Source organism: Rhinoderma darwinii, chromosome 6 (assembly GCF_050947455.1).
Source record: "Rhinoderma darwinii isolate aRhiDar2 chromosome 6, aRhiDar2.hap1, whole genome shotgun sequence".
Lineage (NCBI taxonomy): Eukaryota > Metazoa > Chordata > Amphibia > Anura > Rhinodermatidae > Rhinoderma > Rhinoderma darwinii.
In genome coordinates, this window is record NC_134692.1 from 88662600 (window position 1) to 88687765 (window position 25166).

At 44.7% G+C, this 25166-nt stretch overlaps 1 pseudogene; it reads left to right on the forward strand.

Moving 5' to 3' along the window:
• Positions 1-19784: 19784 nt before the first annotated feature.
• Positions 19785-22862, forward strand: LOC142656610 (uncharacterized; annotated as a pseudogene).
• The last annotated feature ends 2304 nt before the right edge of the window (positions 22863-25166 follow it).

Consider the following 25166-nt stretch of genomic DNA (forward strand, 5'->3'; position numbering starts at 1 on the left):
TTTTTATTAGGCACCATGTCTGGTTTGAAGAGGTCTTGTGGTGCCAAAACATTGAAAACCCCCCAAAAGTGACCCCAATTTGGAAACTAGACCCCATGAGGAATCCATTGTAGTTTTCTTGGGATGCATGCGGCTTTTTGATCAGTTTTTATTCTATTTTTAGGTGGCGTGGTGACTAAAAAACAGCAATTCTACTATTGTTTTTTTATTCTATTTTTTTTACAGCGTTCACCGTGCGCTATAAATGACATATTCACTTTATTCTGCGGGGCGATACGATTACGGCGGTACCCTATGTTTATAGTTTTTTTTATGTCTTATGGCGTTTGCAAATAAAATAAGTTTTGTAAACAATCATTCACTTTTTGTGTTACCTTATTCTCAGAGCCAGAACGTTTTTATTTTTCAATCAATAAAGCCGTGCGAGGACTTATTTTTTGCGTAACGAACTGTAGTTTCGATCAGTACCATTTTTCGGTACAAGCGACTTTTGATCTCTTTTTATTCCATTTTTTGGGAGGTGAAGTGACCAAACAATTGTGATTGTGGTACGGTTTATTAATATTTTTTTTACGGCGTTCACCGTGCGGGATAAATAACAAAATAATTTTGTAGTTCAGGCCGTTACGGACGCGGCGATACCAATTATGTATAGTTTATTTGTTTGTTTATATATTTTTATTAATAATAAATGACTGATAAGGTAAAAAGTGGGACTTCTTACTTTTATTACTTTTAAAACTTTTATTTTCTTATTTTAATACATCTATTTTTAACTTTATTACTTTGTCCCACTAGGGGACTTGAGGGCAGGAGGCCCTGATCGCTATTCTAATACACTGCACTACATGCGTAGTGCAGTGTATTAGAACTGTCAGCTACTCACTGACAGCAAGCATAGTGGGTCCTGACGTTGTCAGGACCCACTAGGCTTCCGTCTATGGCATAGCCGGACGCCATTGTTTGGTGTCCGGTTGCCATAGTCACCATCGCCGGCCGCTATCGTGTAGCAGGCCGGCGATGGCAGCTTAACCCCTAAAAAGCCGCGATCTCTATAGAACGCGGCTTTTAAGGGTTAATCAGCGGGGACACAGCGATCGGTCCCCGCTGTAGGAGCTGTGACAGCTGCTGTACGAGACAGCAGCTGTCACAGCTCCTGTATGTGTCGGGAGGACGGCCGAAACGGACGTTACTCCCGAGACGTACTATTAGGTCATGGAGCGCGAACGATACAGCTGCCATGACCTAATAGTACGTCCAGGAGTTGGAGGGGGTTAATATACCTTTTCCTAATATGCCATTTATGTATCACCTTCCCAAGGTGCATAAGTCCATTACTAATCCTCCTGGACGTCCTATAATTTCTGGAATTGGGTCCTTGACCAGCAATCTCTCACATTTCATTGATCTTCACCTTCAACCTTTGGTGGTTGGTTTACCTTCATACCTTAAGGATTCGACGCAAGTGATTAGGGAGCTTCAAGCAATTAGTGTCACAAATTCAATGTACCCCATTAATTTTTTAACTGCAGATGTAATGGCACTGTATAGTAACATCCCTCACTTCAAAGGTCTGGAGGTTGTTGAGTCTGTATTATCCACTAAAACTTGCATGTCTGATAGTCAAATTAAATTTTTAACAAAATGTGTTGATTTTATCCTTAACCACAACTCTTTCAGCTTCGATAATAAATTTTTTAACCAAATCAAAGGGTGCGCTATGGGTTCTAGGTTCGCACCCTCTTATGCCAATCTTTGTATGGGAAATTTTGAAGACCACTATATTTATAATGATCACCCTTTTACGAACAATATCTTATTTTACAAGCGCTATATTGATGATCTCCTGTTTATTTGGATGGGTAATGAAGCAGAGGCTGCATCTTTCATTGAGTTTTTAAATCAGAACATTTTAGGATTATCTTTTACTCACACTTTTTCCACTACGTCAATTGATTTTTTAGCTCTGACTATCGCTTTTGACATTACCACTAATAAATTCATCACAAAGACACATTTTAAATCCGTTGATGTCAACAGCTATATTAATTTTAATAGTGCCCATTATCCTCCATGGATAAAGAATGTCCCCTTCGGACAATTTAGAAGGGTTAGGAAAAACTGCACGACTAATATGGACTTCCATAAGGAATGTAATTTATTAGAAAAAAAGATTTAAAGAAAAGAACTTCCCTTTGAGTCTTATAAAAGGAGCACGTTGTAAGGCTGCACAATTATCCCAAGTATCATGCATTGAGCAAAAAATAGGCAAACAAGAAAGCCCTAACTTCAGTAATAATTTTATCACCACATTTAATAGTGGAAACAAAAAAATTAGAGACATTTTGGATAGACATTGGCATATCCTGAAAAGTGACCCCTACCTAAAGGCAGAGTTGCCAGATAGACCTACTGTTACTTTTAGACGTTCTAAATCCCTTAAAAATATTCTGCCACCGAGCAGACTAAGAAGCCCTCTGGTTTCTTGCTCGACTTTTCTCCCTAAAACAATGGGTTCATATAAATGTGGTCGTCAGCGCTGTATGTGCTGTACTAACATGGCCCATAAAGCCACTACATATACATCTACAGTAACTGAGGAATCCTTTAATATTAGGAGTTTCCTTAACCCGTTAGTGACCGCCAATACGCCTTTTCACGGCGGCCACTAACGGGCTTTATTCTGATGCATATGCCTTTTCACGGCGCTGCATCAGGATAAATTAAACAGAGCAGGGAGCCGTCAAATCGCCCTGCTCTTAGCTGCCAGAGGCAGCTGAGGGCTGGGGGCGTCCCTGCTCTGCCGTGTGAGATCGATATAAGTATCGATCTCACCCGTTTAACCCCTCAGATGCGGTGCACAATAGCGAGCACCGCATCTGAATGGTTTTGGAGAGAGGGAGGGAGCTCCCTCTCTCTCCCACCGACACCCGGCGATACGATCGCCGAGTGTCTGTGTCTCCAATGGCAGCCGGGGGCCTAATAAAGGCCCCCAGGTCTGCCTGGAGCGAATGCCTGCTAGATCATGCCGGAGGCATGACCTAGCAGAGCATTGCAGTGTATTATAATAGCGATCAGAGAATTGCATATTAAAGTCCCCTAGTGGGACTGGTAAAAAAGTAAAAAAAAAGTTTAATAAAGTTAATTAAAAAAAATATAGTGAAAATAAATGAAAAACCCAGCTTTTCCCCTTACAAAATGCTTTACTATTAAAAAAACAAAATAAAGTAAAAAAGTTACACATATTTGGTATCGCCGCATCCGTAACGACCCTGACTATAAATCTATTACATTATTTAATCCGCACAGTGAACGCCGTTAAAAATGTAATAAAAATCTATGAAAAAATTGCTGTTTTCTGTGAATCCTGACTTAAAAAAAATGTGATAAAAAGTGATCAAAAAGTCGCATCTACTCCAAAATGGTACCAATAAAAACTACAAGTCTTCCCGCAAAAAAAAAGCCCTCATACAACCACATCGGCGAAAAAATAAAAACGTTACGGCTCTTCAAATATGGAGACACAAAAACAAATAATTTTGAAAAACAAATCGTTTTTACTGTGTAAAAGTAGTAAAACATACAAAAACTAACAAATTTGGTATAGTTGCAATCATAACAACCCGCTGAATAAAGTTATTGTGTTATTTATATCACACGGTAAATGGGGTAGATTTAAGACGCGAAAAAGAGTGGCGAAATTTCAGGTTTTTTTCTATTCCCCCCCAAAAAAAGTTAATAAAAGTTAATCAATAAATAATATGTCCCCCAAAATGGTGCTATTAAAAAATACAACTTGTCCCGCAAAAAACAAGACCTTATACAGTTATGTCGACGCAAAAATAAAAAGGTTATAGCTCTTGCAATGCGACGATGGTAAAACGTTAAAATGGCTTGGTCATTAAGGTCTAAAATAGGCTGGTCATTAAGGGGTTAATTGTGGAAGCTCCTTTGTAATCTATATGCTGGAATGTCCCTGCCGTTTACAGTATATTGGCCGCACAACACAATGCCTACGGACAAGAATCAATAGTCACAGGTTTAATGTAAACACGGGCTTTCTGAAACATAGTGTCTCCCGTCACTTTGCCTCTACACATAGTAGCCTTTTTAATAAAATATTAATCACACCAATTGAACAGATACCACTTAATGTTGCCAATAGATTTAGCAAGCTTAAACAGCGTGAAAATTAATGGATTTTCAAACTGAAGACCCTCCAACCAGATGGTCTGAATGATCTATCTGAATCAACCCTAGAGTAAATATCCTGATTGCGGGTTGACATTATTGAATTATGTCTTACCCTTTTTTATTCCTTTTATTGATAATCCCATAAGAAATATTTGTGGTCCTTTATTTGGGTATATTTACCCTTTCATTTACAATTTGTTTGCAATTTATGGCACTCTTTTTGCCTTTGTATTCGTTTTATTCATAATTCCCGTTTTTCCGACTTTCCGTATTCTCTGTATTTATGTAAGATCATTATCATACCATTTGTGTAGTATAATTTTAATCTTTTTTATGGAATTTTACTCAACAGTACATATATATATTTCTGACATATATATTTTTTATATTTCATACTTTTAAATATTCGCTTCATCCCGTATAGTTCTTTAGCCCTACACGGGCTAACACTGCCCTTTTTAGTTATAATTTACCCGCTGCTGTTCCATTTCATTAAATGGCCTATTTGATCACCCATTGCACTCTACTAATAGAAATACATCACCTATAGATTCAGTTATAGTCCTAGCTGACCCCTCCCTAGCTAACATCCAAATGGATGCCTTGTCAGCATCTAAATGGATGTTGTCGCTTTCAGCGCCTAAATGGATGTTCTTTATGCATCCAAATAGATACTGTCACCTTTAGCATCTAAATGGATGTTTATTCTGTATCCAATGTAAGTTTGGCTTAAGTTATGCATCCAGATGGTTGATCGGGGTCCTTTAATGTCCAAATGGATGCTATTCTGACATCCGAATGGATGTTTCAGTATTTTGCATTTTTTTGGACACTTTATATGTCGCAATGTGTTTTTTTAAGAAGTGTATTACATCAAATTGTAATTTTTGTTCATATTTTATGTTTTTTACTTTAGCTATGCAAAGGTATTATTGTTTTTTCTTCTATATGTATAACCATTCATTGCTTTTGTTTATACTTACATTTATTTTCAAACCTTTACCTATGACGTCATTTAAGCACTTTGACCCCGGTCACATTGGTGGGTTTTTTCTGATGATACGTTTGTATTTAAACGGTGTCGTTTGTATGTTTTTCCATGGCCTGATGAAGATGCCAGTGTGGCATTGAAACGCGTAGCCTTATTGTTCAAATAAAACTGTATTTATTCTCCCCATTACGTGATTGATCATTACTCATGCATTGATACGTTTATATTGAAGTGCAGCAGTGCCTTTGGAGACTCCTTTTTCTTGCACACCCAGCATATCTTTTGCGGTTTTCCTCGGAACACCGGTTTTGAGTCCTGGCAGCAGCAGCACTTAATCATTCATTGTCTTTTATCATCTTATCCCAGGTGAGTAGTACCTGCATTGTTTACTACATCACATCTGGGTAATCTGCACTATGTGGTGCTGTGTTTTCTGTTTCCTATCTGTTACAGTCAAAGGTGTCACGGACACTGGGTTTGTGGACCCACTAGGCCGCTCCGCCGTAGCGGGGAGGCAGCTGACCAGGTCACAGTCTATGTGAAAGTAAGATAGCAGACAGTAATGCTTAGGTACCTGAAATAGTCCGGACAGTGACTGTGGCTTCAGCACGGATGGAGGCAGGTGCGGAAAGTGGCGCCAGACGTGGCGGGCAGTATCCGATGAGCAGATGGCACTTGACGTGGCAGATGGCACTTGACGTGGCAGATGACACTTGACGTGACAGGTGACACTTGACGTGGCAGATGGCACTTGACGTGGCAGATGACACTTGACATGGCAGATGGCACTTGACGTGGCAGATGGCACTTGAACACGGGTAGGCACAGGAACAACGTGGAATACAGGAACGGTAACAGGGCACGGGTAACAGCTGGAACGGGAGACACTAAGGGACCATTTGCGAGACAGACAGGGAAAGACTAACAACGCTCAGGCAAGAATCAGAAGGGCTGGGGCATTCTTATAGGGCAGGAAATCATGTGGGTTAATGAACATTGTTTTCATGTGTGCGCGCTGGCCCTTTAAGAGCGGGCGCGAGCGTGCACGCGCACCCTACGGGACCCGGCCGGACGGAGCGGAAGTGAGCGCTGGCATCTCCTAGGAGGGAGACGGAGGCCAGCGCTCACAGATCCATGGCTGCGGGCGTCGGGAGGTGAGTGAACCTGACGGCCCGCGGCCATGGGCGCTACAGTATCCCCCCTCTTACGCCCCCTCTTCTTGGGACCAGAGTGAGAGAGGAACTTTTTAATAAGAGTAGGGGCGCTGAGGTTCTCTTCTGGCTCCCAGGACCTCTCCTCAGGACCAAACCCTCTCCAGTCCACCAGATAGAAAGTCCTTCCTCCAACCCTCTTGCGGTCCAGGATCTCCTTTACCTCGAATACATCAGAAGGACCGCTGGAAGCAACTGTGGAACTAGAGGTCTTGCTGTAGCGGTTCAGGACCACTGGTTTCAGGAGGGACACATGGAAGGAGTTAGGGATTCTGAGGGTAGGGGGCAGCCGCAGCTTATAGGAAACAGGGTTAATTTGTTGCAGGATCTCGAAGGGACCAAGGAACCTGGGAGAAAACTTGTATGAAGGCACCCTCAAGCGAATGTTTCGAGAGGACAGCCAGACTTTAGTCCCAGGAAGATACTGAGGCGGCTCTCTTCTTTTGGTATCTGCCTTACGCTTCATGCGATCTACCGCATGCAAAATAGAGGACCGGGTCTGTTGCCAGATTTGCAGGAAGTCCCCATATGCAGAGTCAGCAGCGGGTACCTGAGATGAAGTCGACACTGGAAGAGGAACTCTGGGATGTTGACTGTACACGATGTGAAACGGAGTGGAGGTGGTGGACTCACTTGTGTGGTTATTATAAGAAAACTTTGCCCATGGTAGAAGCTGTACCCAGTTATCGTGCTGTGAAGAGATGAAGTGGCGGAGATAATTTTCCATGATCTGGTTGATCCTCTCAACTTGCCCATTGAACTGGGGGTGATAGGCAGAGTAAAAGTCCAAACTCACATCCAGGAGTTTACAGAGGGCTTTCCAGAACTTGGAGGTAAACTGAACCCCCCGGTCGGACACAATGTGAAGAGGCAAGCCATGCAAGCGGAAGATGTGCTGAATGAAGAAGCTTGCCAGTCGAGGAGCAGAGGGTAGGCCGGTCAGCGGGATAAAATGTGCCATCTTAGAGAACCGGTCCACCACCACCCAGATGGTGTTGCATCCTGCTGAGAGAGGAAGGTCCGTGACGAAGTCCATAGCGATGTGCTGCCAGGGGGCACTGGGTACAGGCAGGGGTTGAAGCAGGCCGGCAGGCTTGCTGTGAGCCACCTTGTTAGAGGCACACACCGTGCAAGCAGAGACAAAGTCCAGAACATCCTTAGGTAGCGTGGGCCACCAGAAGTGACGAGCGATCAGGTCTTGGGTCTTACGGACACCGGCGTGCCCAGCTAGTTTAGAACTGTGTCCCCAGCGGAGAATTCTTTTTCTGTCTGCCAACCGAACAAAAATTCTCCCTGGAGGGATATTTCTAAGCTGCAGAGGATTGGCGGTGACAACGCAGGATGGGTCTATGATCGTCTGAAGGGACTCCACCGTGTCTTCCGTTTCGAATGATCTGGACAGGTCATCGGCCCTCACGTTCTTGTCAGCGGGAAGGTAGTGGAGCAGAAATTGGAAACGGGTGAAGAACAGTGACCACCTGGGTTGACGAGGATTCAGTCTTTGAGCGGACTGAAGGTAAGTGAGATTCTTGTGGTCGGTGAAGATCAGAATGGGGTGAGCAGCACCCTCCAGAAGATGTCTCCACTCCTCCAGGGCCAATTTGATAGCCAGTAGCTCCCTTTCTCCAATGGAATAATTGCGCTCAGCAGAGGAAAACAGTCTTGAGTAGTAGCCACACACTACTGCCTTTCCTTTGGAGCTCCTCTGGAACAGAAGTGCGCCTGCACCAACAGAGGGAGCGTCCACTTCCAGTGAGAACTGCCGAGATATGTCAGGGTGATGGAGGATCGAAGCTGAAGTGAAGGCTTTCTTGAGGCTAATGAATGCGGACTCTGCCTCCGGAGTCCACACCTTGGCGTTCACACCCTTCTTGGTAAGGGTAGAGATGGGGGCCGTCAGAGAAGAAAAGTTCGGAATAAACTGCCGGTAGAAATTGGCGAAACCAAGGAACCGCTGTATGGCCCTTAGGCCTTGAGGACGTGGCCATTCCAGGACAGACTTTAACTTCTCAGGGTCCATCTTAAGGCCTTGATCTGAGATGACATAGCCCAGGAAGGGCAGAGACCTCTTTTCAAAGGTGCATTTCTCTAACTTGGCATACAAGCGATTCTCTCTTAGTCACAGAAGAACTTGACGAACGTGCCTCCGATGGGTCATCAGATCTGGGGAGAAGATTAGAATATCATCGAGATAAACTACAACACATGTATAGAGGAGATCTCGGAAGATGTCATTAACGAACTCCTGAAATACTGTGGGAGCGTTACACAGTCCGAAGGGCATCACTCGGTATTCGTAGTGCCCATCGCGGGTGTTAAATGCCGTCTTCCATTCGTCACCCCGGCGAATCCGGATTAGATTATAGGCCCCTCGCAGATCTAGCTTGGAAAACATTTTGGCTCCTTGTATGCGACAAACAGCTCGGAAATGAGTGGCAACGGGTACTTGTTCTTGACCGTGATCTGATTGAGACCACGGTAATCAATGCAGGGTCGGAGAGATCCATCTTTCTTTTTAACGAAGAAGAATCCTGCCCCGGCCGGGGAGGAAGATTTTCGAATAAAACCCCTCTCCAAGTTCTCCTTGATATAGGCTGACATCGATAAAGTCTCTGGCAAGGAGAGAGGATATACTCGTCCACGGGGAAGAGAAGCATTGGGGACCAGTTCAATGGTCATAATTCCGATGTGGAGGCAACGTCTCAGCCTCTCGTTTGCAGAAGACATCCGCAAAACTGGCATACTGAGAAGGTAGATCGGAGAGTGACTGCGGCAGAGGGGGCACAACAGGACGGACTTGTGACAGGCAATGGCTATGGCATCTGGAACCCCATTGAAGAACTTCTCCAGAACTCCAGTCGAGTGTCGGGGCGTGTAGACGGAGCCATGGCAGACCCAGCAGGATAGGATTGATAGCCTTGGGTAGTACCAGGAAGGAGATCTGTTCTGAGTGAAGAGCTCCGACCCGTAATGTCACCGGCTTAGTGATGAGCATGATTGGATCAGGCAGCGGTAGACCATTCACAGAGGCAACTGCCAGGGGTGTCTCCAGACGGACTGTGGGTAGTTGAAACCGATCCACTAGATCTTGGTGGATAAAATTAGCAGCCGCTCCAGAGTCAAGATAGGCGGAGGAAGGATGTGATGCCTGTCCGGTGACGATGGCCACAGGTATCGATAATTTGGAAGAGGTTTTAACGTTTGGAGACGTTCCACCTAGAGTTGCCTCTCCAACCAACCCTAGGTACTGGAGTTTCCCGGTTTCTGAGGGCGTCTGCGCTGCTTCTCCTGTTCAGATAACCGGACTCTGTCTACCTGCATGGGTTCCTCAGGTAGCGCACTAGGAGTGGACAATTGTGGTCTCTGGGCAGGGGGTGCTGGTCTGAGGGCCCGGCTCTCCTGACGAACCTCTTGAGAGTGCTCCCGGATTCTCATATCAACCCGGGTGGCTAACAGGATGAGGGCATCCAAGGTAGAAGGAAGGTCGCGGGCTGCCAGTTCGTCCTTGATGTGAGAGGACAGTCCCTGCCAGAAGGTCGCCACCAGTGCCTCATTGTTCCATGCCAGCTCGGCTGCTAGGGTACGGAAGGATATCGAATACTCCCCTACTGTGGAGCCTTCTTGCTTGAGGGTCAACAGAGTGGCTGCGGCAGAGGATGTTCGACCCGGCTCCTCGAACACGGCACGAAAGGACTGCAGGAACAAGGCTAGGTCCGCAGATACAGGTCCTTGTTGCTCCAAGATTGGGTTTGCCCATGCGAGGGCCTTGCCAGCGAGGAGGGAGATAATGAACGCTACTTTAGCCTCCTCGGAGGGGAAGAGATGTGGCCGTAGCCTAAAATGCACCGTGCATTGATTGAGAAATCCTCTGCATGCTCTGGGGTCACCGTCATAGCGAGGAGGAAGAGGCAGAGGAACTGAGGATCCGGAACATACAGGGGGAGCAACAGGCAGTGGCACGGCAACAGCTTCTGGAGGAAGAATCGGGGGTGGAACAGCGAGTAGCTCCAGGCGGACCAGAATAGAATTCACCGCCTCAAGGAGTTGATCCTTTCGAGTGCGTAGGTCATGCATCTCTGTCTGAATCTTCTGTACTGGGGCCTTGGGCTGGCCAGCGGGTTCCATGGCCTGAGCGTACTGTCACGGACACTGGGTTTGTGGACCCACTAGGCCGCTCCGCCGTAGCGGGGAGGCAGCTGACCAGGTCACAGTCTATGTGAAAGTAAGATAGCAGACAGTAATGCTTAGGTACCTGAAATAGTCCGGACGGTGACTGTTGCTTCAGCACGGATGAAGGCAGGTGCGGAAAGTGGCGCCAGACGTGGCGGGCAGTATCCGATGAGCAGATGGCACTTGACGTGGCAGATGGCACTTGACGTGGCAGATGGCACTTGACGTGGCAGATGGAACTTGACGTGGCTGATGACAGTTGACGTGGCAGATGGCACTTGACGTGGCATATGACACTTTACGTGGCAGATGGCACTTGAACATGGGTAGGCACAGGAACAATGCAGAATACAGGAACGGTAACAGCTGGAACGGGAGACACTAAGGGACCATTTGCGAGACAGACAGGGAAAGACTAACAACGCTCAGGCAAGGATCAGAAGGGCTGGGGCATTCTTATAGGGCAGGAAATCATGTGGGTTAATGAACATTGTTTTCATGTGCGCGCGCTAGCCCTTTAAGAGCGGGCGCGAGCGTGCGCGCGCACCCTACGGGACCCGGACGGACGGAGCGGAAGTGAGCGCTGGCATCTCCTAGGAGGGAGACGGAGGCCAGCGCTCACAGATCCATGGCTGCGGGCGTCGGGAGGTGAGTAAACCCGACGGCCCGCGGCCATGGGCGCTACAAAAGGCAGTTGGTGTGAGCAGCCTGATACTGGATAGAACTATATAAAGTTTGTTTGTTTGAAGCCCGATCAGGGAATAGCTATTTTTGATTGGACATTGAACAACGTTTGCCTCCTTTTGTGATTTTTCATTGAACTAAAAATCGCTTTTACTGAAAGTCACTTTTACTGAAATGTACTTTTCACTGCCATTTACTTTTCAATTTGCATCAAAGTATGCACTTGCCTGATCATGATTTTTGATTGGTTGAAAAGCTAACCAATAGCGATTTTTGATTGGTTGAAAAACAAGCCAACACAATTTTTGATTGGTTGTAAAACAAACCAGTAGCAATTTTTAATTGGATTGGACATTTCACAAAGTTTGCCTCCTTTTGCAGATTTTGATTGGCTTAAAAGTCACTTTGATTGGTTGAAAAACAAACCAATAGCGATTTGTGATTGCATTGGATATCGAACAAAGTTTGCCTCCTTTGGCCACTTTTGGTTTAAAAGTCACTTTTACTGAAATTTACTTTTCACTGACCATGGCTCCCAAAAGAAAAACTCCTGAACAAAGAGAAGGTTGACGCTTGGCTCAAAGAATACGGCTCGGCTTGAAGATCAATGATTGCGTGAGCTGAAGAAACACCTCAAGTGACTGATCGTAGGGTTCGAGCACAAGGCGCAAGAAATATGGTTTCTCGATGAACATCTTGGGATAGCATGAACAAAGCTGCTATGCAATACGACCCAATAATTGAATATGATCTGCACGACTTGGTCAATATTGGAAACATGGACACGACCTGTGAACATTGTGAAGCCCAGAAGTGGAAGTCAGAGCCACCTGGCATGTGCTGCTCTGTTGGCAAGGTTCAACTATCCCCACTTACTGCACCACCAGAACCACTCAAGTCACTGATGACTGTGAACACTCCCCAAACCAAGCACTTTCTGGGAATTTTGAGGCGCTACAACTCTTGCTTTCAGGTGACTTCGTTTGGTGTGAACGAAAATCGAGAGAGAGGCTTCATGCCCACCTTCAAATTTCAGGGACAAGTTTACTATCAACTTGGATCGCTCCTGCCATTGCCTAATGAACCACCAAAGTTTCTGCAGATTTATTTCATGGGTGATGAAAAGCTTCAAGTTCAGCAACGACAGAGCAACGTCCCTGGAACTCGGGCCGACATTTTGCTGGAACTGCAGCAAATGCTTCATGATCATCATTGTTATGTCAAGATATTCAAGAGCTCTTTGGAAATGATGACTTTGGATAACTACAAAGTCATCATCAAGGCTGACCGAAGGCCAACAGGAGAGCAGGAGCGGCGATACAACACACCAACTGTCAATGAAGTTGATGTCGTCATCGTTGGGGAATTTGAAAATCGGGATATTGTGCTGCAGAAGCGTGATAATCAACTGCAGAGAGTTTCTGAAACCCATCGATCATATGACGCACTTCAGTACCCACTGATCTTTTGGCAAGGCGAAGACGGATACGATATTCAAATCTTCCAAACAAATCCAAGTACCGGAAATGTTGTCAGGGATCATTACCATGTATATTGTTTGCAAAAATATTATCCTTACATATATATATATCAGTATGTTACACAAAGAAATCGAATCTATGGAACAATGGAGGCTGCATGAGGGGCACGCCTATGGAAGACACCGCCCCTGGAATGCAAGAGGAGTGTACAGATGGACTTACAGCTGAGGAGCCAATGGAGCTTAAGCACGTCCCACATCTCTAGGGAGGGGATGGTGTTCTTTGTTCAATAAAGTTTAGTTTTTACTTCCTACTTGACTGAGGGAGGATCTGTACCAACTTGTCTCCTGGTATATTTTCTCCACGCATGCCCTCAGATTCCAACTTACGGAGGTGTTTATTCGGTGTGAGATAAAAGGGAGAAGGAAGCTACCCTGACAATTGGCGGCAAGCGTGGGGCCATAGTCGAGAGGATCTCGGAATCCGGACAACCGACGATCACAGGGTGAAAGAGACGACCCAGGACTGCCCACTTAAGGAGCCTGATCACCTCCACAATAACACGGTAAGTCAGTTGATTTTATAAATCTTCATCCTATCTGTGTTAGTGGACGGTCTTTTGGTAGTCTGTAGAACCCTGGTCGGTTGCCTGGATTATCTCAGGCGACAGGGGCGACATCCCCGCTGTGTGGTCATGAACCCGTAAGAAATTAGTCGCGCCCGACTATCCATCCTCTGGTTAATTAGGGACTAGATAGAAAATATAACCTGTCTTATACAGGGGCACGATAAGACGTGTGAAAAGTTGTGGGTAATATATCGGCCAGACCAAGAGAGTTGCAGTCCGAAAATTGTTACTAGATAGAGATTGTAATATTCCAGCGAGATTTAATAAATTGCAGACTGGGAGATTGTAATATTTCGGCGAGACCTAGAGAGTTGCAGACTGCGAAATTGTAATATTTCCGGCTAGACCTAGAGAGTTGTAGACCAAAAATTGTTATATAAATTACGTGAAGGATATAGAAGGTTAGAATGGATGGTTTACGGTCCATATTCAAATCATCAGGATCACCCGTACCAGGACGGTCCTATTCGTATTATTTGGTGAAGCGAAGGGAAGGGAAGCAGTATGTGAGTAAAATGAAGAAATTGATGGAAGTGTGCGGAATGCATAGGGGAGGGCGGCTGCAAGCCGGAGATTGGGCAAAAGGTATTCGGGAGAACAAAGGGAAGTTGGAACATAGTAAGTAAGTTGATGGAAAGTGCTTTAGCATGGCAGCGAACAGCCATAGCTGTCAGCAAAGAGGGATTTGCAAAAGAGGAAGTTAGGAATAAGAAAGGTATTATATTATGTTATATGTATTATACACCACAGGACCAGCCGCCGCCTTATAATGGCAGCAGTCCCTCATGTTTCGTGTGTCCTTATTGTGGCCAGCAAAACCCCCTTACAATTGAACAATGTGTTTCCCCTGATGAGGTCACGTCCGACTCAACCAAATCAGCCTTCCCAAGCCCATCCCCAAGCCCAATCCCTTCCGCACCCACAGACATGCCCAGTACACTCGGAACTGACATCAGTACGTCACAGGAAGTTCCCACCCCCGGCGGCCATCTTACTACTCCACAGGAAGCTACCATAGAGCCACCATTACCACTATACCCAGTTCTTACACCGGAAGGTGCCTATTATGTCCCAAAAGATTTTGTGCCCCTTTTCCCTATTGTCCCAGCCATGACTGGGCGCTTTCCGTCCATAGATGACTTTCTTAATAGCCCGGCCTTTCAACGCTAAATGGAAAAGAGAAAGAGTCAGCTTGAACCGGATGAAGACACTGAATCCCAGCATGAGTTACATGCTGTGAAAGAGGAATGGACGCTCCCCCTCCCGGTCAGTCAGATCCCGGGCCGTGTCACATTTAACATACCGGAGTCCCCACCAGTGGAGGAGAGGGATACTTTCTCTGATGCGTTCCTGGGTATGGTCACCTACTGTAGACAGTGGATTCCCAATGCTTCCTCCCTTATGCAACCACTGTATGATGCCTTGAAGGATGTAGTTTGGAATCCACATCTACCTGTGGAAGCCGTGGATGCGGTACAAAGACTCAAAGAACTGATTGTCTCCGCACCAGCCTTTGGCATCCCCGACTATCAACGACCGTTTTTCCTCTTCGTGTTAGAATACCACGGCCATGCATCCGGAGTGTTACCTCAACACCATGGCGGGAAACACCGTCCCATTGGATATAACTCTTGTAAACTGGACTCTGTCTCACAAACGGCCCCTGTATGTCTTAAAGCTGTGCTGGCTGCCAAGGAATTACTGGATAAAACGTCTGACATTCTTCTAGGACATTCAGTTACAATATTGGCTCCACATGATCTCAAAGCCATCCTTGATCAAAGCCAACAAAAGCATCTCTCTTCACAGCGGCATATGAGACTCCAATGTTCTCTTCTTCTCCCAGAAAATGTGACCCTACAGCGATGCACAATCCTGAATCCAGCCAAACTGCTTCCTCTCTCAAGGGGGGATTATACAGATGGGTTTTCTTCTCACACTCCTAACCCCCCGCTCATGACGGATTATGATGATCCAGATGCCCACGAACACAACTGCCTCCAGGCGATGCACCATGAAATATCGCATTTGCCCACAGTGACTGAACAGATGTTAGTCAATGCTGACCTTACCCTCTTCACTGATGGATCCAGATATTCGGATGAATGGGGGTCTTTCCACACTGGCTATGCTGTGGTGTCCCCTACCACAGTCATTACAGCCAGATCTCTTACGCCGCACATATCAGTGCAAGAGGCGGAGCTGATAACCCTAGCTGAAGCCTGCAGACATGCAGAAGGACGAACCGTCAATATCTATACTGACTCTAGATATGCATTTTGGGTGGCGCATGATTTTGGTCAGATATGAGCCACCAGATCTCCTATCAAGAATGCAGAGGCGGTGGAGAATTTACTGGAGGCCCTCCAGCTCCCCCTGCAAGTGGCAGTAATCAAAGTTAAAGCACATGGGAAAACCCATACGGCAGAAGCCCAAGGAAATCAGTTTGCGGATCAAGAGGCTAAGCAAGCAGCCATAGGACCTCGAGAGGAAGCAGGTGTGTACGTAATGACGAGGAGGGGTAAAAGTAAAGAGGATGAGCAGGAGAGGGAGAAAATGGATAATCCAGGAGTCAAGCCCCAACCCACGAGAGAGAAGAATGGCTCAGAACAGGGGCGATACAATCATTGCAGGGTGAACTCTGGAGAAAAGGGAACAGAATATGTCTACCCAGAGCACTTTACCCATCTACAGTACAATGGGCCCACGGAATAGTACACAGAGGGAAGAATCAGATGATTGCTGCCATAAACAAACTATACGTAGCACCCGGAATTTCCATACCAGTTAATCAATACACCCAAAGCTGTGAAATCTGCAATACCTGCAATCCAGGAAGAACTGAACCCACTCCAAAGAAACACTTGGCACGACCATTGTACCCGTTTCAAAGGATACAGATAGACCATATGCAATTACCAAAGAGTGGAAGGTATGAATATGTTCCTGGTGGTGGTGGACATGTTCTCAGGATGGCCTGAAGCTTACCCAGTGTCCAACATGACAGCAAGAACCACGGTGAAGCGACTGCTGACAGAGTTAGTCTGCAGATTCGGTATCCCTGAAGTCATAGAAAGTGATCAGGGGCCAGCATTTATTGCAGATGTGACCAGAGACATTTGGAAGATGGTGGGTGCAGATCTCGGACTACACACCCCGTACCACCCTCAAAGCAGTGGCAAAGTGGAAAGGATGAACGGTGCTCTGAAAAGTAAAATTCTTAAAGCCACTAAAGAACTGTCCCTGCCATGGCCCGAAGTATTGCCCATTGCTTTGTACTCGGTTAGAAATACCGCCGAACAGCCAACAGGACTCACCCCATATGAAGTCCTCTTTGGGGGTCCTCCCAGAATGGGATGTTACTACCCACAACAGCTTAGTCTAGGAAATGATAGTCTTGTTCATTTTGTCATTTTCCTCAGTAAAGAGTTTACAGTAACACATGCTGCAGTGTTTTCTTCAATTCCAGATCCAGATTCTGTCCCAGGGGTGCACAAGCTACAACCAGGAGACTGTGTACTGGTGAAAAGACATGTCAGAGGGGCCTTAGAAGCCAGATTCGAGGGTCCATACCAGGTCCTCCTGATCTTGCCCACTGCAGTTAAGCTGGAAGGAAGGCCGACATGGATCCACGCCTCGCACTGCAAGAAGGTCTCTTCCAAAGAATGACTGTCACCATGTACATCCTTATCCTTTTTCATGTTATTGCACAGAGTGCTGAGGGGGGACATGTAGCAATCACCCAGGCTGGTGGGGTGACCACCTTTTGGTATAATTATTCTAGTACACATGTAGCTACATACCAGTTTGAATTTGAGTCTGTAACATCCTTCAAAAACAAACATGGTTGTATCAAACATGCGGATATTGGAATGCTTATCACATGTGTGATCGAGGCACTCAATATATATGTGTAACAGACAATTATTACGGCAATCGTTGTACATCCTGCGGGGCGGTGGGCTGGAACATGGGGGATCATTGGGGATATCGTCCACAGAGTGCCTTAGAGAAGAAAAACATGAATGGGAAGTCACTTCTAACTAGAATGACGTTATCAAGGAAAGCATGTGGTCTGTCAGGATTAGGCTTGATCCTCACCATAGAAAACCCTAGTAAAACAGACCAAGACACATACATATTAGGGACCTATGGAGGAGTAAACAGAGAAATGGGAAAATTCAAACTAAAAGATATGGTAGACTCCCGGGAATGTAGAAAGTTGAACTCCGAGAGACTGATAAACATGTTGCTATCCCAAATACAGATGCATAAAAATATGATGGACATGGCTGACCCAGGATTAGAAGACACTATGGCCGTAGAAACCGGATTTGGGGACCATAATGTCTGGTTAGAGTGGGTACAATACACGACACGGAAAGTGAATAAGTCCAACTGCTATGTGTGTGCAGGAGCCCGGCCACACCTGGGGATAGTACCACTTAATATTCCTGACGATGCTGAAGAATGTTTCCTAAGCCTATACACCAATATAACATTAGACCACACAGTATGCGAGTCCTGGAAAAAGGAATACCCCATAGTTACCACGACACCCAAACAAGCCCAGGGACTTACCATTTACAAAGGCAACTACACATGTTACATCAATACAGAAGGGAATGGCCGGTTCCTAGGGAACTTTCCAGAAGGGTACTGTTCAAAGTACAGCTCATTAAATGCATCTATCACTCAGAATAGGTGCAGTTTTTGGGCGAAATATACTGGATATGTGGGGATATGAAAATCAGAACCAGACTTGAGGGGCAATGGAAAGGAGAGTGCGCATTGGCTAAAGCAACTATGCCTTTCCACATTGTTGGCAAAGGTTCAAATGAAGAACCAATAAAAGGATCTTACCACCGCAGAAAGAGGGAAGCATCCCCAAAGGGAAGCTTTGATCCACATGTGTATATAGATACAATTGGTGTCCCGAGGGGGGTGGCAGACGAGTTCAAGGCCAGAGATCAGGTGAAGACAGGATTTGAGTCTCTTATCCCAATTATTACCGTTAATAAAAATGTGGACTGGATTAATTATATATATTACACCCAGCAGCGGTTTGTAAATTATAACCGAGATGCTTTACAAGGGTTAGCCGACCAACTAGGGCCCACCTCAACTATGACATTCCAGAATAGAATGGCTCTTGATATGATATTGGCTGAAAAAGGTGGGGTATGCCGAATGATAGGGACAACCTGTTGTACGTATATCCCCGACAACACCGGGCCCAAAGAAAAAGTCACAATGGCCATACATAAGTTGGAGAGCTTATCTCAGGAGTTGAAAAGGAACTCAGGTATTACCGACCCATGGGACCAGTATTTTTCATGGATGACTGGATGGCAGAAAATATTAGCACAAATAGGAGTAGTGATAGTGGTCTTTTTAATACTATTCTCTGTCCTTGTGTGCTGTGTTTTCCCTTGTATCAGGAAAATGATGACGAAAGCTGTAGAACAGACTGTGCCCACTATGTTTACACAAATAGACGAGGTGACACTGACAGTCCCTTTAAAGACAACCATCCTGTATACTGAGGAGAATAGGGAAAGTTAGGACCACTCCGAAACCTTAGAAGTCCAGGTACAAAGGGGGGTTACTCATAGAGGAGTAGCTCGTCTCAAGCTGGTGAAGAAATCCAAAATCCCTACCCGCCGGGTTCGAGTGGTCAGTGGTAGGTTGATAGGCAAGACTCAGGGACAAAGTAATAATATTTTTAGGGGGGACTGTCAGGGATCATTACCATGTATATTGTTTGCAAAAATATTATCCTTACATATACATATATATATATATATATATATATATATATATATATATATATATATATATATATATATATATTAGTATATTACACAAAGAAATCGAATCTATGGAACAATGGAGGCTGCATGAGGGACACGCCTATGGAAGACACCACCCCTGGAATGCAAGAGGAGTGTACAGATGGACTTACAGCTGAGGAGCCAATGGGGCTTAAGCACGTTCCACATCTCTAGGGAGGGGATTGTGTTCTTTGTTCAATAAAGTATAGTTCTTACTTCCTACTTGACTGAGGGAGGATCTGTACCAACTTGTCTCCTGGTATATTTTCTCTACGCATGCCCTCAGATTCCAACTTAGGGAGGTGGTTATTCGGTGTGAGATAATAGGGAGAAGGAAGCTACCCTGACAATGTTACCGCCGGGAAAAAAGTTTTGTGCATGGCCTTCTACGCCGATCGAATTATGATGCAGGCGAGCCATTCAAATCAGCTCTTGATGTGCCGAAATCTTTTCCATCAATTTTTGGTAATATCTATGCCAGAATCGAAACGGAGCTTCATCCGTTTCAATCAGAAGGCATTTCGCGCTGAAACCTATATCCACCTTCGAGATGCTGTCGTCAACGATGGAAACACAAGCAATGTTGATTAGATGGTTATCTTGCCTTCCAGCTTAACGGTGAGCCCTCGACATATGCATGAATACACTCAAGACTCCATGACATATGTGCAAAATTACGGAAGGCCTGACCTGTTTATTACTTTTACGTCCAACCCAATATGGAAAGAAATTCGCCAAGAGCTCTTGCCAGAACAATCGGCGACTGATAGACACGATCTGGTAGCCCGAGTCTTTCAACAAAAGGTTATAAAGTTCATGAATGTCCTCAAGAAGGGCAAGGTATTTGGAGAAACTCAATGCTTCATGTGCACAATCGAATGGCAAAAACGAGGTTTACCTCACGCACATATACTGATCTGGCTGAAGGAGAAGAACCGACCAAATCAGATCGATTCTGTCATTAGTGCAGAGATCCCAAATGCACAAGAAGATCCAAAGCTATTCAACATCATCATGAAGAACATGGTCCATGGACCATGTGGAAGACTGAATCCAAGCTCCACATGCATGAAAGATGGCTTCTGTACAAAGAGATTCCCAAGACAGCTGATGCATGAAACTCAGTCTGGAGATGATGGTTTTCCACTTTATCGCAGAAGAAAAGTGGGAGAAGGCGGGTTCACTGCATTGGTGGAGATGAAGATTGGCAATAGTTACCAGGACATAGAGGTCGACAACAGATAGATTGTACCCTACTCACCATTTCTTTCCAAGACCTTTCAATCTCACGTCAATGTTGAATATTGCAACTCAGTTAAGGCGATCAAGTACATCTGCAAATATGTCAACAAGGGATCGGATCAAGCAGGATTTGGCTTGGAAAGACAAGGAAGAACAACTGATGAAATCAATCGCTTCCAAACTGGACGTTACATTAGTAGCAACAAGGCTGTATGGCGAATTTTGGACATTCCAATTCACAACCGCTATCCGACGGTAGTTCATCTCAACGTCCACTTGGTAAATGGACAGAAAGTCTACTTCACCGAGGAAACTGCTGCACAACAAGTTTTGCAGCCCAAAGACAACACGCTGACAGCATTCTTCAAGCTTTGCCAACAAGATGACTTTGAAACGACACTCCTATATTGCAATGTTCCAAAGTATTATACGCGGAATAAATCTACAAGAGTTTTCAATCAAAGAGTCCAAGGAACACCAGTTGAAGGTCATGGAATCAAGTCAAGTGATGATCTTTGCAGAGTCTACACAGTGCACCCAAACAACCACGAGTGCTTCTTCCTCTGGTTGCTTCTTCACACAGTAGCAGGCCCGACATCATTTGTTAGCCTCAAGACTGTTGGCGACCATGTTTGTACAACCTATCGGCAAGCATGTCAAGAAAGGGGACTACTTGAGAGTAATTCTCATTGGGACAAAACTTTAGAGGAAGCAGCAACCTGCCAACTACCAGCAAGCTTACGAAACCTATTTGCTGTCATACTCTCGACGTGTGGACCATCCAAGCCACTTGAACTGTGGGAAAAGTACAAAGAGCACCTCTCGGAGGATGTTCTTCTGCAAGCACAACGGCAAAACCTGGGACTCCAATTGGACAGCTGTACTCCACAAATGTTCAACATGTCATTGATCCTACTTGAAGAAAAGACCCTCATGATGGTTGGAAAGAGACTTGAGCAACTGGGACTTCCCATGATGGAAAGGAACAACGTTGAAAGACTTGGACGGGAATTGCTTTGAGAAACAAGCTATGACTTCAGCGCTCTGGAGATTTATCTTGCAGCGAATGAACCTCTTTTGGTTGCTGACCAAACGACGGTGTACAATCAGATCTTGGACATGGTTGTTAAAAACACCGGTGGTATTGTCTTCTTGGATGCTCCTGGGGGAACAGGAAAGACGTTTGTCATAAACCTTTTGTTGGCAAAAATCCGACAACAATCCAGGATTGCTCTGGCTGTTGCTTCCTCAGGCATTGCGGCAACATTGCTTGATGGTGGCAGAACTGCCCATTCAGCGTTCAAATTACTGCTCAACTTGACTCGAGATGCGTCTCCTGTTTGTAACATTAGCAAAGGTACTGGTGTGGCAAATGTCCTGCAAGAATGTTTGATTACTGTCTGGGATGAATGTACGATAGCACACAAGTTGGCGCTTGAAACTCTGGATCGAACTCAGCAGGACTTGCAAGGAAACAATACAGTCATGGGAGGTGTTGTCTTGGTGTTGGCCGGTGATTTCCGTCAGACGTTGCCTATTGTTCCAAAGGGAACACCAGCAGACGAATTGAAAGCTTGCTTGAAGCAGTCGGTGTTGTGGAGGCATGTGAAGAAGATGAGTCTGACTACCAATAGGCGAGTTCATCTGCATGGAGATGCCACAGCTGGTGAGTTTGCCAGCAGATTACTCAATCTGGGGAATGGAGATGTTCAAGTTGACAATGGGATGGATCTGATCAGCTTTCATGATGATTTCGCAAATTTTCCCAAGTCGGTGGAAGAGCTTACAAACAGTGTCTTTCCCAACATTGCCTTCAACTACAGAGATCATGAATGGTTATGTCAAAGGGCAATACTGGCTCCAAAGAATGATTCTGTCAACGCCATCAATCAGCAAATTCAAATGACTCTGCCAGGTCAAGAAAAGCTGTACAAGTCCACCGACACAGTTATTGACCCCGATCAGGCGATGTACTATCCGACAGAATTTCTCAACTCTCTCGAGCCGCCTGGCTTACCTGCCCATCGATTGATGTTGAAGGTTGGCTCACCTATCATGCTGTTGAGAAACATTGATGCTCTGAAACTTTGCAACGGGACGAGGCTGTGTGTCAAGAAGTTGATGGATCACGTCATCGAGGCCACCATACTAACAGGATGTGCCAAGGGGGATGTTGTCTTTATTCCTCGCATTCCCCTCGCTCCAAATTATGTTCCTTTCGAGTTCAAGCGGCAACAGTTCCCAGTACGCCTAGCCTTCGCAATGATAATTAACAAGACTTAAGGTCAATCCCTGAAAGTGGCAGGAATACATCTTCAAAGTCCCTGTTTTTCCCATGGGCAACTATATGTTGCTTGCTCCAGAATCGGCACTGGAAAGAATTTCTACATCTTGGCAACGGATCAAAAGACAAAAAACATTGTTTAAAAGAAAGCGTTGGAATAGAAACATGCAGTCCTAAATCAACACTATATAAATTTGGAATGAATATATTGCTTCATTTAATTTATTTTATGCTTCCAATAACATTATTTACACTCTCTAGCAATTGAATTCATATCGAGAGGTAGCAATTAAATTCATACTGAGAGGTATTTAAACAGTGAGCTTTTACTGTACCTATACCGTAAGTCAACCTCCCGAGCAACGCCGGGTATAAAAGCTAGTGTGACCCATAATCTGTTCAATTCCATTGAAAAACAAACTGAAATCATTTAGAGGGAAAAATAAAAATAACAAAACTACAATAATGTGGTTGCATAAGTGTGAACACATTCTTAGGGATGTGGTCGTGTTCAGAATTAGCCAATAACATTTAAACTCATGTTAAATAGTAGTCAGTACACAGTTGCCATTATTTAAAGTGATTCTGAGTAACTCCATATAAAGTTCAGCTGTTCTATTGGGATTTTCCTGCTTTGTTGCATGTGACAACAAAAGCTATGGTCCGTAAAGAGCTTACAACATATAAAGAGATCTGATTGTTGAAAGGCGTCAGGAGAAGGGTACTAAAGAATTTCCAAGGCATTAGAAATACCATGGAACACAGTGAAGACAGTCATCAAGAAGTGGATTACATTTGGCACAACAGTGACATTACCAAGAACTAAGAACCTCCCTATTATAAGTAGATTTAGCAGTAATGCATATTTATTTATAGTTAGTGGTTTAGGTTGCATTAGTGTTCGCAGTGTTCTGTCGCCATTTTTTGTCTGCTGTATTACCAAGAACTGGACGTCCCTCAAAACTTGATGAAAAGACAAGACGAAAATTGGCCCGGGAGGCTACCAAGAGGCCTACAGCAACATTAAAGGAGCTGCAGGATTTTCTGGCAGGTACTGATTATGTAGTGCATGTGACAACAATCTCCCGTATTCTTCATATGTCTGAGCTGTGGGGTAGGGTGGCAAGTTGGAAGCCTTTTCTAACAAAGAAAAACATCGAAGCCCGACTATGTTTTGTAAAGACCTACATCAAGTCTGCCAAAAGTATGTGGCAAAACATGTTATGGTCTGATGAGACCAAGGTTGAACTTTTTGGCCATAATTCCAAAAGATATGTTTGTTACGAAGCCAACACTGCACATCATCAATAGAACACCATGCCCATAGTGAAGCATGGTGGAGGCAGCATTTTGCTTTGGGGCTGTTTTTCTGCAACTGGAACTGGGGCTTTAGTCAAGGTGGAGGGAATTAAGAACAGTTCCAAATATCAGTCAATATTGGCACAAAACCTGCAGGCCCCTGCTAAAAAGCTGAAGATGAAGAGGAATTTCACCTTTCAGCATCACAACGAACCAAAGCATACCTCCAAATCAACAATAAAATGGCTTCACCAGAAGATCAAAGTATTGGAATGGCCAAGCCAGAGCCCAGACCTAAATCCCATTGAAAATCTGTGGGGAGACCTGAAGAGAGCTGCAGAAAGGAGATGGCCTCGCAATCTGATAGATTTGGAGTGCTTATGCAAGGAAGAGTGGGCAACAATTGCCAAGTCAAGATGTGCCATGCCGATAGACTTCTACCCAAAAAGACTGAATGCTGTCATAAAGTCAAAGGGTAATACATAGTTTAACCCCTTAATGACCAGCTAAATTTTCACCTGTCTGCCTTTCAGCAGCCATAACTTTTTTATTTTTTCATTGACGTGGCCATATGAGGCATTGTTTTTTATGCAGGATAAATTCTATTATTTTCTTTCACAGTTCACAGAAAAAAACAATTTACGGCATGAATATAGGAAAAAGCGATTCTCGCCATAATTTTTCTTGTTTATTTTTTATACTGTTCATGCTAAATAACCTGCTAGATTAATTCTTCAGCTTATCACAGTCGCTTATATACCTAATATGTATTGGATTTTTATTTTTATTTAATGTAGGGGCATTAAAATATATTTTATGCAAAATAATAACTTTTTTTTTGGACATTTTATTTATTTATTTATTTTTTTATAACTTTTTTTTTAAATCCCAGTAAGGGGTAACTTTATTTACAACTCTACTTTTTAACTTATAATGTATTAGCATACTCTTGTATGCTAATACATTACACTGAGCCACTTTGACACATAGTGTGCCCTAATAGCAGGCTTACTGAACAGACAGCCCTGGGGTCTTTTGTAGGTCCCCAGGGCTGACTGCAGAGGGATTCCATGGTCTTTAATCACGTCACCGGGTTTCCAGTGACACGATCAAAAAGGGGAGTTCACTTTGATCATGCCGTGGTCACG